Here is a 14,402-nt window from a genome sequence, read left to right as displayed (position 1 = left end):
AAAGTTACTTCCACAAAATATTTTTAAGAACAATAATAACCTGCACATGCAGTCATGTTGTTTCATAAGTTAGGTCATCCTAAATATACAAGATCTGAAAGTGATTCCTTTCACACCAAAAGTTTTTAAAACCTATGGTGTATGTACGTTAGATAAGTTCTTTTGTACTGTTATTTTTCTTTTTAATTTTACAACCTAATTTTGAATTTTTTATTCTTGATCAACTAATGATATGTGTGGTAACTATTACTTTATTTTAATTTTCAGCACCCTAACACTTATTTTCTACTATGGACAGTTAAGTTACAGAAGCTGAGAATGCAAGCCCCACCTCTGAGTTGAAATGTCACTGAAGCAAATTACACATTCAACAAAACAATATATTATAATGTGATGTTGATTTATTAATCATAGTAAGCTCACAATATTCTTTTAACTATTACCTTCCTCCCTTTCAGAGGCATTCCTACATGAAAAATACTTATTAAGACTTATGGTCTGAATGCTAATTATTTGTGGAATCTTCATTATGTTGCTTAATTTTCTTCAATGGCATTGCCTTGATCTAAAAAAGAACTTACTGGTACACAGCATGTGGAATCATGTGTACCACTCAGTTTAGTATCCAAATGGTACACATTCTGTCCTGGTCATTGGTACAATAACTGTATACTTGCCTCTAAAGCAATCTAACAACAGATCACAGGAGAGTAAATTTTCTATGCTGAAGTGATTTCTTAATAGAATATTCTTGGTTTTGGCATTTAAGACTTGGGAATGGAAGTTTACAAACTTGGGACTAAGAGGGGGGATAGGAATAGGAAAGACAGTGGAATGAATCTAACATGACTTTCCTTTGTGCATATATTTATATACCACAGTGAATCTCCACATCATGTACATACACAAGACTGGGATCCTAATTAGAATAAGACATACTTCATGTTTGTATAAATATGTCAAAATACACTCTTATGTATAACTAAAAAAGAACAAATAAAATAAAAAGAAGGTATTATAGAGAAATCTAGCCATATAAAATACTTTTCCTTAATAAAGATAAAGGATTTAAAATAACCAAATAACACATTCAGTAAATGTGCAAATGAACTAAACATATATGTCTCTCAAAAGAAGATACGAATGGTCAACAAATGTATGAAAAAGTCATCAACATCTTTATTAGTCACAGAAATGCAAAGCAAAGCTACACTGAGATTTTATCTCATTCCAGTTAGAATGGCAACCATCAGAAATGCAAATAACAATAAGTGTAGGTCAGCATACTTGGGGAAGGTACCCTTGAATACTGTTGGTGGGAATGTAAATTAGTTCAGTCACTATGAAAACAGAATAGAGGTTCTTAAAAAACACAAAATAGCATGTTTCTCATTTTTTTTTTAATTTTTTTTTTTTTTTTTTTTTTTTTTTTGCTTTGTGGTGCTGGGGAATAACTCCAGGTCCTCATGCATGCAAGACTAGCACTCTCTATCACTGAGCTATATTCCCAGAATGCAAATTGCTACAGCCTCTACAAATAAAAGTTGAACTTCCATATGAGTTAACTACATCACTCCTTGATATGTATCCAAATTAATGTCAGCATACTTTAGAGAAACATGCATATCCATGTTTATCACAGCACAATAGCCAATTTATGAAATCAGTATAGGTTTCCATCAAGTGATAAAGAGAAAAAGGAAATGTGATACATCACACACACACACACACACACACACACCACACACATATTATGATGGGATTTTATTCATTCATAAAAAAGAATGAAGTTATGCCATTACAAGAAAATGGATAGAACTCAAGTGCGTCTTGTTAAATGAAGTGTGCCAGACTTAGAGAAGTACTGAATGTTCTCTCTCACATGTGGAAACCTGTCAGGGGAAAAAGAACATCATGAAATTTGAAGGGAGACCAATAGGGCAGAAGAAGAGAAGCAGGGGGAGGGAGTGGAAGAGTGAGGGCATCAGGAATGAAATTGATCAAATGATGGTATATGCATGTACCCATACGCCACAATCAAACCCACTATACTATATAATTAATGTGCACCAATTAAGAAAAGATAGGATAGAGATTATTCAAAGTTTGACTGAAAATAAATTTATATTTTAAAAGAAATTGAGTGATAAATTTGACTAATAAAATGAATACAGGCATATTAATATTTATTTAAATGTTAAACTAGCATGTAAGATTAAAAAATGTCATGTACATAATTCAACCATCATGAAAATGTTGGCCTAAAATATGTCTTTATAATGATTAAATAACTCTTTTAAATATGAAGTCATTTTACAATTGTGAAATCATATTAAGTATTAGTGCAATAAGAATAAAAATTTGAATATTCCTTTCATGTGACCTTTTGCAGGTATATATCCTATGCATTATTAAAGCTGTTTCCTGACTATTTAATATGAATTGCATATTAAGAAAATTATATTAATTTGATTATCATAATAACTTAAGCAGAACTGTTTGCATCAAACACAGCAAAGTTTTAATTATTTTACAATTGAGATTAATCAACTTACTTGCCAAATCAGCACTTTAAAACTTAAAAATTGAAAGAATATCTATAAATATTTTTAAGGTTAAGCAAAATGGTAAAATATTGATTTTAATTTCATAAAAAAATCTTCTACTTATATATTAATCTATACTGCCTTCATCCAAAAACGTTTTAAGCTGGCTTATTAATTATAAATAAGGCAAGAGTAAGTTAGAAGTTGTTTAAATGCTAAAGTATTGAAACATTTGTTTTTTTTCCCTTGGGAGGAAGTTTATTTTAAACTCACTGTGGAAATGTGTAATGTTACTGGGATTTAACTGAACTAAACAACTAAAAAAGTTTAAAGCCATGTTTTTATTGGGTGTATACTGTTTGTTTTTATTAAAACTTTCAACAGTGATTTTACAATTAATGTTAAATCCTTTAATTTCATAGAAGTTTTAGATTTGTTAAATGCTTTTATGAGATTCGTTGCCCCCACTCAGTCAAATAAAACAAATGGATTTAAAAATGGAATTAATGTGAACTATTCTTTATAGAATTTGCCTTCAGGCTTTCAGACCCTAGGTGACCATTTAGTAGCATAATGGTGCTATTACTAAAAGTAATGCAGTGACTAAAAGGGTCTGCTAAATTATAAATCAATAACTGCAAGTACACACACACACATTTATTATTTAGATTAAAAAAAGCAGAAAATGATTACAAAATTGATATATCTAGGTGCTTTGTAAGTTATAGCTTATTGTCAAACAAAATCTAAAGAAATTAATTAACAGTTAATTATGATTTATTTATGTTTATTTTCCTTGTGTAAAAGAGAGTTTAGCTGTTTATGGAGCTGTTTCTACACACCTAGGATTCCTATGATTTTCTCACATTTTAAAGAATGTTCCCAGGAAGTAATTTGCACTCACTAAATGGTGCAAAACAGCACATCCAAACTGGGCAGGGCAAAGTACTTGCATTAACAATTCACAGCAACTCTGGAGACTCACTTTCCAACTCCACATTTATCTCTGTCACTGGAATTCAAAAAACTGCTGTGTTGGTTAGGAAAGGCCAAGAAGAATTATCCACTGATTTATATCACCTGTACTGGTAATAAGCTGAGAAATTATGCCACAAAAAGCTTAGATAAGTAAGAGAAGCCTGGGTATCTTTTTTCCGCAATGAATAATCTATAAGTTTGCATCCTTCTGAACCATGAAATGCTTATAAAGCAATACTGCCACCAATACTCTTGAGGCCAGAATACACGCAGCTCTCAGACAGGACCTAATCAGAGGGCACTCTACTACCTTCTCTTTAGTATTTTCTAAAATGTTCAAAAAGAAACCATAAATATTTATGTTTACACAAACTAAACAGATCTTATACATCCAGATGATTGTTGTTTTAAAAAATTATATTGTGAACTGTGCTGGTGGTGATATAAAGGTCAAATTATGGACCACACACTGAAATGTCTCTTGCTCAAAATGTGTGACTTTTCTTCATATTTATTTTTTGTTTTACTTTGCAAGGCATAAAAAAGTAGGTTTTTATTGTTTTTATATCCACATTATCAGCCTCCCCCATTTCCACTTCTGAACCTCATCGTTCAATTCATTTACCAGACCTTATAGCAAAAAAATACTTCTGCTACCTTACAAAATAGAGTTATTTTTCCAAAATGAAGATTATGAACAATAGTATACATAAACTAACAAATATTTTTTCTACAAATATTGAGATTTAAAATGTTTATACCCTGTACCTAGGAAAAAATCGTGACCACAGTTTCCCAGGTACACTCATGAATAATTTATCAGTATATTCATTAATTATTCTTTCACTTCTGTAACATTAGCTAGCACCAACTAACTGTTAGTCTCTTAATGATGAGCAAGAAGTTCATAATTTAATGTAGAGGTGATTTACAAAAAAGTAGAACAAACAAATGTAATCAAATATCTATGTACCAAATATAAACACACTGGGTTAGGCTGATAGGTATACCCATGTCCAAAGAGTATATCTGGCCCTTTCTTATTTGCCTACTGGTGGCAGTCTTTTATCATTGTCCCAGAGGTCACTTCTGAATGGACATGCAATATGGTAGCAGTCACTTTCTGGTCAACACTAATAGACTGAGTGGATTTCAGTAGAGAGCAGTAAGGAGTTCACAGGTGATAACTGCAAGTGGATGTGGAGGCATCAGTGTAGCTCAGTGAATTGAGAGGGGAAACTTGCTTCCATTCAAAACCTAGAAGTTTAAAATTCTATCAAAACACATAAAGGATAATGAAAAAGAAGAACTATTTAGTTTTCGTGATTGTCATTCCCACAGCAAACTACTTATTTAAGCAAAAATTAAAGAACTAAACATTTCAGGGAATTTTAACAAACGCTATAAAAACAATGAAGATAGAAAATAAAGATACAGAATATATATCAAGGTGATCTTTTACATTAAAGTAAAAGAGGAGGGTGAGAGTATTAAAAACCTATGGATTGCCCAAAAGTTGTTCTTAGTAAACAATACAAAATTATTTTGGAAGTGAAAAATCTGAACAAAATAATTCAACCTGGTAATTATTCTGTAAGTTGTTAACAAAACTATGATTATTTTTTAAAAACATGGCTTCACTTGAGAAATATACCTCTAATAACCTTGTTCTCACTCTGTGAGAACAGGAAGTACATTGCTTTGGCTGAACTTTTTCTTTAAGACCCTACTCTAAACTTCAATGCATTTTAAATAGGGTGAAATGTGTACTACAACGACAGCATGCCTTTATGTAAAGAGACAAACTACAGACCAGATTACTTCCATCTGTGCCCTGTAGGCTGGTGGTGCAGTTGCTATACATTTTCTCCTTGGGCAGGGGATGAGTGGAGAGTAAAAAATGAACAAAAGCAGTTTTGAGGTGAGAATATACATAAAAGTAACAGTGTTTCCCTCACAGATTGTTGGAGAAATATAAATGAAGAATTTAAACTTTTTGAAATTAACTTAGAATACAAGACTCCATTACTTTGACACTAACACTGCTTTAGACTGAACCAAAGCAATGACATCGCTTTAAATCTGACAAAGGAACATGCTCACACATATTCCAGCAGAGAGACTGAGAGAGACAGAGGTAAGGGTTTATCATAGTGTATATTAAGTTCACAATATTTATGTTTAATAAATGTATTGAAATCTAGAAAATAAAGATAATTTTTGGTATAATAAAAATAAATGTTTTTTTTTAAAAAGAAGTTTCTTATATTAAGTCTAATTTCTAAAATAAGTGTTTGCTTGGATACTGCTAGATTAAATTTTTTCTTCCTAAGGACAATAAAGGTTGAAGAGTTATCTTAGTTAAATGAAAGTAAAGACTATTGTATTTTTGTGCCCTTGAGTTTGTGATTCTGTAATTCATTATGAGATGTGAATTCTGATGTGTAAAGGAAATTCTTCTAGATTTCATAGAATTATTCTGCAAAACTTCAACTCGAACAGAACAAAACAAAAATTGTACATAGAGACAAGTTATTTTGAGTCTTTGGGGTGTTGATCTCTATCAGAAGGACAGAACTGCTGACAGAATAGAATGTTTGATTAGAGAAGAAATTCTAATTTTAAAAATAATTATTTCAAGCTATAAATTTGGTAACTCTAGGCAAGTTTGGGGAAACAGCATTCAGAGAAAAGACACTGGTTTTCACAGTAAGGTTTGGCGAAGAGCCCATCATCATCAGCAGACATGCAGGGTCACTTGGAGCCGGCAGGACCAGAAATCTAAACCACATGGTGTCAATGAAGGTAGAGCATTGACCGGTAATCATCTTTCTCACATCAGGATGACTCAGCACATGACATTTGTTGTTGTTGTTGTTGTTGTTTACAGTAAATCTGAGCCTGAAGGAAGATTTATGATGAAGTAACACCATTTTTGCAACCCAAAGAAGAAAATAACTTGATATATGACAGATCAAGGATCAAGGTGATGTGCATACAAAAAAATCAATGTGTCTCCTCTATCCTTCTGGGTTCTTGGAGAAGTTGAGGTATTTCCATAGGATTTTTAAGAATTTCATGTTAAATAGCATTTGTGTTTTGTATACTAGGTTAAACTTGAGAAACTAAAACTGAGGGCAAAATCCATGAAACAGCAACAGAAATTTACTCCCTGTATAGCACCATCTAAGTTTTCCTTTGAATATGATACATCCTAAAAGTTATTTACATTCCCAAGAGATGTAGCTGAGAGTATAAAAGTGAATGTGGACAGACTTTTCTCTTGACTGGAGGTTACTGCACTGATGAAGTGACTAGAGATCAAACACAAGGACAATTCAAGTGTCACAGTCAGCCCCTGTTCACCTCACTCACCTTCGGACCCAGAAGAGAGGAAGGTAAAAGAACAGTAGTGAGTTTACTCATTATTTAACCACTAAAATCAAAATCAAAGAAAAATATTGCGAAAGAAAGATAGGGAAGAAAGGGACATAGAGAGAGAGAGACAGAGGAACAGAAATGCTTATACTTTCATTGGGCATTAATTTTCTAATACTCTAGAAATTGGAACCCAGGACCTAAGTATACTTAGGAAAAATGAAGTTCTACATTTGCAAATTACATTTGCAGACTACATTCCTGCTTTACCAAAGCAATGGCCGTATTATACAATAAAATTAACAACATTATACAAAGAGTACTGACAAGTCATTCCTCATGTTTTCATAATGTTTCAACAAGAAAATATACCCGAAAATGTCTTAAAAGGGAGCAGCAAGAAGAGAAACTGGAGAAGAAGCAGAAAAAATGAGGAGGAAGAGGAGAAAAGGAAATACTTCTCTGTAGTTATTTAAATTTTGGAATACAGTAACTTACAGATGGTGAAATGTGAGATGGGCACTGCCTGGACTGCAGTTATCAACCTTTTCAAAGGAAAGGGATTAAACTAGATGACTTCTCCAAGTACAATTCAAATCTGTCATTCTATCATTCTGTGGCTTTTTGATGTCAGAATGCAATTCAGAGCTTTCGTATATTAAAAAACCCAATGTGACTTGCTGACTCCTGGGACACCAGCCAACAAGAGTTTTATGAAAAAAAGTGTCAAGGATGGCATTCACTAAAGAAGCAAAAATCACCAAAGAAACAGAGGAAAGAGGAAAGAGCGTAGTAAAGGATGCATTTTAAAGGATATATGTAGTGCATGTGTAAGAAATTCAAACATAAACAACCTGCATTAGGATGGCATATAGGAGGAAACTGCTTATCTGGTTTTATATATTTTCACATACCTTAATTTTGAATGTAAATAGGGAAGTATGTTTCAGATAAAGCTCAGGAAACTATAGAACTACAAATGGAAGTATTTGTTATATCCATTGTTTTGAAGAAAGGAGCTTAAAAAAGAATATCCAAAGTCCCCAAAGCAACACACACATGCACATACACACACACACACACACATACACATTTATATAAGGAGATATTGGCATCATTAATTCTTCAAGTAAATACTTGTGAATACCAACTATAAATGAGATAAAAGTCATATTTTGGGTAAAAAAGGGAAATGAGAAAAACAGGCTTTCTTCTCTAAAAGTATACAGTCAGAACACAGTCAGTGCTGGTCATTTGCATCCCCTATCTTCCCCCATCTTTTATACTGAGAGGGGCTTATGCCCCACAACTTGGGTTTCAGTTTGGGGAATGCCACGGAGAGGTACTGGGGGGCTGCAAGGTAAGGAGGGAGAAAGAAGATTCGGTATTCCAGCAAGACTTGGTGGCACAGACCTCTAACCCTAGTACCTGGGGAGGCTGAGGCAAGAGAATCACAAGTTCAAGACCAGCTTGGGAACTTCTCAAGACTGCCAGAAAATTAAAAATAAAAAGGGCTGGGGATGTAGCTCAGTAGACCACTCCTGGATTCAATCCCCAAAACAAATGAAGAAGGAGGAGGAGGAGGAGGAGGAGGGAGGAGACATCCCAAGACCCCCAGTGAGTGCCCAGGAGCACAAATACTACTGAATCCTATATATACAACTTCTCTTTGGTATACCTAAAATTCTAGCATCATTACCTCACCAAATCACACTATCATAAGCCAAAATATTCTTTAAAAGGAATTTATAGTTTAAAGCAAGGACTCTCAAGGAATCCAAATTCAGAGCAACTTGGTATATTGACAGATTTCCACATAAGTGAAGATTAGTAGTGTTTACAAACTATAATTTTAGTGTGAGATAATGTGAATAACAGGATTTAGATCATTGTGCATTTTAGGCTCAACTAGGAGCAGGTGTACAGGTTTGGGCAGCACAGCATGGATGCCGGAGTCCCCACTGGAGTGTGGGTGGTCCCTATAAGGTAGCAACATAGCTTCTCACTTCCTTTCTCCATCCAGTTTGTATTTTATTTTATATGGTCTATCAATTCAGTCATCATTATCAATATCTTGATTTTCTATTGCTACTATGTTTTTATAACATGACCCAGAAGGACCCCAATCTGAATAGATTAAAAATTTCTCTTCTGTCTATATTTGAACTGCTGAGAATTATACGAGAACATTCCAAATTAAAAAATAAACAGAAGCCTGTGGACTAGAAATCTTTAATTTCTCATGAGTCAATCTGCAAAGCCAAGTGCATTTGACCTCAATGTTCTTTCTAGAATCCAAAGTGTCCTGTCCTATCTTCTTTGGAAACACTCTAAATTATTAATTAGCACTGTTTTTCTTGTTTCCCATATAACCTTTTTTCCAGAAGAATGCTCGCCCTCTCTTCAGACCATTGAAATCTGGATTTCATTCTTCTCTTTCTTTTCGAATGCTCTCATCAAGGACACAGATATCCCACTTGTTGCTAGATCCAGTGAAATTTATACTCAGTGGTGGTAGTAGCCCCCGTAGGGCAGAGCTCCTTTGGCCCTCCTGGCCTTAAACGTGGCACGTATCTTTGATGAAGCATCATTCTCCCCACCAGTAAGTCTGGCAGAAGCCTCTGCAGAATCAAACCATTTCTTCCTATAACAAAACAGGTAATAGTCCCCTTTTCCTGACATTCCCCACACCAGCCATAATAGGAGATGTTGTGATTCTTCTGACCTTACCAAAACTGACTGCCAGAAATCAGGTGGCAATATTCCCTCCCCGTAACAGTGGCAAAGGTCTTCTGGTCTTCCAGATCTTAATTTAAGCAAGCACCAGGAGACAGGTGTGGGGCATCTGCCTGTGATCTATCTACTCAGGGGGTTGAGGCAGGAGGATCATGAGTTCAAGGTCAGCCTCAGCAATTTAGTGAGGACCTTGCTCAAAAAAAATAAAATGGGATGGGGATGTGACTCCGTGGCAGAGTGCTTGCCTAGCAAGGGTGAGGCCTTATGCTATAATCCAAGCAACCAACCAACACACACACAGACACAAACACACACAAGCACCAACAATAAAGTGGTATGCTTTATTACACAGTGAAAAACCCTGTATAATGGAACCCTTTTGATGCCCCAGGTCTACCAGTTGGGACAGCACCTACAGGCAGAGCATTCTTTTATTTCTTCCAGCTTTAATCCCAGCAAGATACAAAACTAGTTAGGTGAGCTGCATGACAGCAGCAGCCGCGGCAACTTTAGCAAAGGTTGCTAACAGCCCCAAAAAGATGCTTTCTCCCTGTTTTCTCCTGTGGTGAGCTCTGTCATGTGAAGTACACAACAGCGTAGGGAGGCTAATACCCCAGCACATTTTAGCTAGAATACCAGTAGGAAGGATTTGGACAGCCAGAAAATATGAAGAAGATAATAGAAAGGAGAGACCTAGAGGAAGCCATGTTTTTATTTATTTACTTATTTATTTAATTTTTATTTATTTATTGTTTTTAGTGCAGTATAGTTATACATGATAGTGGAGTTCATTTTGACATAGTCATACATTCATGGAATATAACTTGCTTCATTCAGTCCCTGGTGCTTCCCCTCCCCCTCCCCCATTTCTCCCTCCCTTGCTTCCTTTTCTCTAATCTATTATGGGATGAAATTGGCAAATTATAAATTATGCTACATATATACATGTATATATGAATTTACTACAGTGAATTTTATTTCTAAATATGCTTATATAGCACCACTTTAAAAAAAAATAAATATAAGGAAGACCAATAAAATGGAGGAAACTTTTCTTTTAATTTATTTATTTTGATTCATTATACACAAATGGAGTACAACTGTTGTTTCTCTGGTTCTACACAAAGTAGAATTTCACCATTTGTGTAATCATACATGTACATAGGATAAAGATGTTTGAATCATTCTGTTATTTTTCCTTCCCCCCACCCCTCTCACTCCTCTTTTTCCTCTATACAATCCATCCTTCCTCCATTCTTGCCTCCCTCCCACCCCCTGTTATGTATCATCATTTGCTTATCAGAGAGATCATTCAGCCTTTGTTGTTTTGGAATTGGCTTATCTCACTTAGCATGATATTCTCAAACTGCATTCATTTGCTTGCAAATACCATAATTTTATTCTTCTTTATGACTGAATAATATTCCATTATGTATATATACACCACAGATTCACTATCCATTCATCAATTGAATGGCATGTAGGTTGGTTTCACAATCTAGCTATTGTGAATTGAGAAGCTATGAACATTGATGTGGATGCATCACCGTGGAAGTCCTGGGCTCACTCTCAAACTACACTTACCAGTAACTAGTTTTTTTATAGCAAAGTCTATGAGAATTTTAACAAAATCTAGAGCTTCCTAAAGTAATCATCAGAACAAGTAAAATCAGACTCCAAATTACTCAATAAGAAGAAAACAAAAAGGAAAAACTTAACTCTCTGGAGGAAAGGCTATCGTCCACAGGCACTAAAAATAAAAGGATCCAAGGTTTGGAATTATCCATCAATAATAACTTAGCAGCTATTATAAGAATGTTACAAGAAGTAAGAGTAAATGTAAGTATTTAGAACTATTAAAACATGAAAATCTTCAAAAAAAAATGGAAGTCATAAAAATAAAAAAAATAGAAATTTTGCTGTAAAAACAATGATGAAAATAAAATATTTTCTCAGTAGGAGAATAAGGATGTTAAAAAATCATTAAACTTTAAGATCAATAAATAGAAATGATACAATCTAAACAATATAGAGAGAAGATATTTTTTAAAACTTAAACTCTCAAAGAGGCTTGTGAGCCAACATACACACACAATTTATACGTATATATGATTGTAATCATATAAAGTTTTTGTGTCCTCAGCTAGGGAAGAATTTCTTACTAACCATACCAAAGCACAGAAGAAAAAGAAAGAAGGAAGAGGGGAAGAAGGAAGAAGAAGAGAGAAGGAGAAGGAGGAGGAGGATAAATTACACTTTATGAAAATTATTTTTTTTCTTGTGGAAAGCAATATGAAAATAACAAAAAGAGAAGTCACAGACAGTGTAAGGATATTTAGCAAGTCTAAAACTAATAAAGGACCTGTGTTCCAAAATACTTACAGATCAACTAATACCCATGAATAATGCAGTCATTGTGGAAAACAAAGTGGAAGTCGTAAAGAAATTTAAAAGTAGAACTACCTTATGATCCCGCAATCCCATATCTGGGTATATATCCTGAGAAAGTGAAATCAGTATGTTGAAGAGACACGGCATTCCCATATTTGTTACAGAACTATTCACAATAGCTAAGATGTGGGAGCAACCTAAGTGAACACCAACAAACAGATAAAGAAAATGTGGTACCTATGCACAATGGAATACTGTACAGCATTGATAGTCTAGTTAATCATACTTTGGTGTTTACTTGAAATTTTCCAATTGAGTATATCTTACGTGGCTTACAGACAAATGCATGAAAACACAGTGGTAACTAAACTTGATGAAGGATGTGTTAATAAATATGACTGTGACAATCATTACGAAAACTATGCATATATCAAATCATCATATTGAATATACACAATTTTTATTTTTTAACTGTATATCCATAAAGGTGAAAAATTCCTCAACAATAAGAAAGTAAACTCTTATTTTTAAGATGGAAGAAGTTTTGAGCAGATAAAGTTTCTAAAGAAGATATGTGATTGGTAAATAAACTTGTGAAAAACTGATGACTACCATTAGTGTTTAGGAAAATGAAAATTAAACCATAGTAAGATCCCACCAAATACTTGCTGGGTGGTTAAAATAAAAACTGACAAAACATATGATAACAACAAAATAGATCAACTGTGACTCTCCTATGTTGCTTACTTGAATTAAATTGTAAAATCCCTCTGGAAAATGGTTGGTTAGTTTCTTAAAAAATTAAATATACACTTACCATATGAACCCAAGGATCTCATTTCTATGCATTTATTACAGAGAAATAAAATATTCTGTTCAACCAAAAACTTATAAGAATACTTAAACCAGGATAATTCATAATTACTAAAATGAGCACTAATGTGTGTTCACATATTAACTTGTCAAAATATCCAAATAATGGAATACTGCTCAATAATAAAAATTAACTGCTGATCAATACACACAACACAGATGAATCTCAGATGTCTTATACAATAGCAGAAGTCAGTTTCAAGGTTGAAGTTTCAATGTACAACTCAACACTTTGGGAAGGGAAAAAATATCTACAAAAATCATGAAGAAATCAGTAGTAACCAGGGCCTGGAAGTGTGGGAGGGAGACAAAAATAGGATAGTTAAATAATTATATAAGAAGAAAATGACAGTCTGGAAAGAAAGGTACAGGAGAGGACTGACAACTTCACAAAATATTTATAATGAAATCAAAAATTAGGATTGCTGATTTACTCACTCAAGAATAGTTCAGTCCTTGGCCATAACATGGAGCCTGAAGTAAGACATTCCTGTTGCTCATTGGATGAAGGACTCAAATCCTGGGATTCTGTTAATAGTTATTTTTAATTGTCTTCTACTAAAAGGTAACAGATGCTGTGAGTTACTTATTTCTTGGAGACAGTGAACCTGGACTGGATGCAGATCGCATGGGATTTAACTTTAGCTACCAAAGTTCAAGAATTGTGGTGTTCAAGTGTTCACATTGGGAGCAATATACTAAAATTGGAATGACAGAGAAATTTGGCATTTAACATACAGAAATGTCCAGGAACATGATTGTTAAACAATGATATGTAACTTTTTGAACAAATAACAAAATTCTAAAAGAGAGAGATGTTAGCATGGCCCCTGTGCCATGATAGACATGCAATTTTGTGAAGCATTGCATATTTTTACTTTACCTTAAAAAATTTTTTTTGTGAATTCGAGACAGGACTGAGTACTAGATCTGATGCAAATTAAGCAGTGAAGGCTTCGAACAATAAGAGGCAGGTGAAGAATAAAAAGTAAGGAACTCTGTACCCCAATAAGGAGTTGAAAAAGGGCTAGCCCTGTGACCTCCATAAAATCTCTATTACAATCTTGTTTAAAATTCATCTTTGATTTTCTTCCCCCAGACATTTTAGTTGAGTCACTCCATCAACTCATTTAGTTCTTATTTCAATACCAGCTATTTCTTCATACCATTTCAATCACAAACACCAACCAGAACTACATAGTTCATCTCTGGCTTTGTTTTTCTCTTTTATAACTTATTACCAATAATGAAACACAGGTTTAAAAAAATACATTTGCTTTGCTGCATTATTCTCAGTATCTAGTACAGTGCTAGAAAAATCTAGGAAAAACTGGGTCTTTATCTTATTGAATTTGACTAAATTGTCCCCACTCCACTGATTCTCTTCCTTCTCACAATGATTTTATAAGCCATTTTCACTAAATACTTAACCTTTGAAATCATTTTGTTTGAAGCCCAAAGTTTCAGTCAATCTATATCAATTGATTTACACTGAGGCTG

The 14,402-nt window shown here is 33.9% G+C and overlaps 1 pseudogene; it reads left to right on the top strand.

Moving 5' to 3' along the window:
• Positions 1–13,578: 13,578 nt before the first annotated feature.
• On the top strand, positions 13,579–13,778 carry LOC124987726 (uncharacterized; annotated as a pseudogene).
• The last annotated feature ends 624 nt before the right edge of the window (positions 13,779–14,402 follow it).

This window comes from Sciurus carolinensis, chromosome 6 (assembly GCF_902686445.1).
Source record: "Sciurus carolinensis chromosome 6, mSciCar1.2, whole genome shotgun sequence".
In the NCBI taxonomy this organism is placed as follows: Eukaryota; Metazoa; Chordata; class Mammalia; order Rodentia; family Sciuridae; genus Sciurus; species Sciurus carolinensis.
The sequence above is the reverse complement of the archived record's forward strand: the minus strand, read 5'-3'. Positions and strand labels throughout refer to the sequence as shown.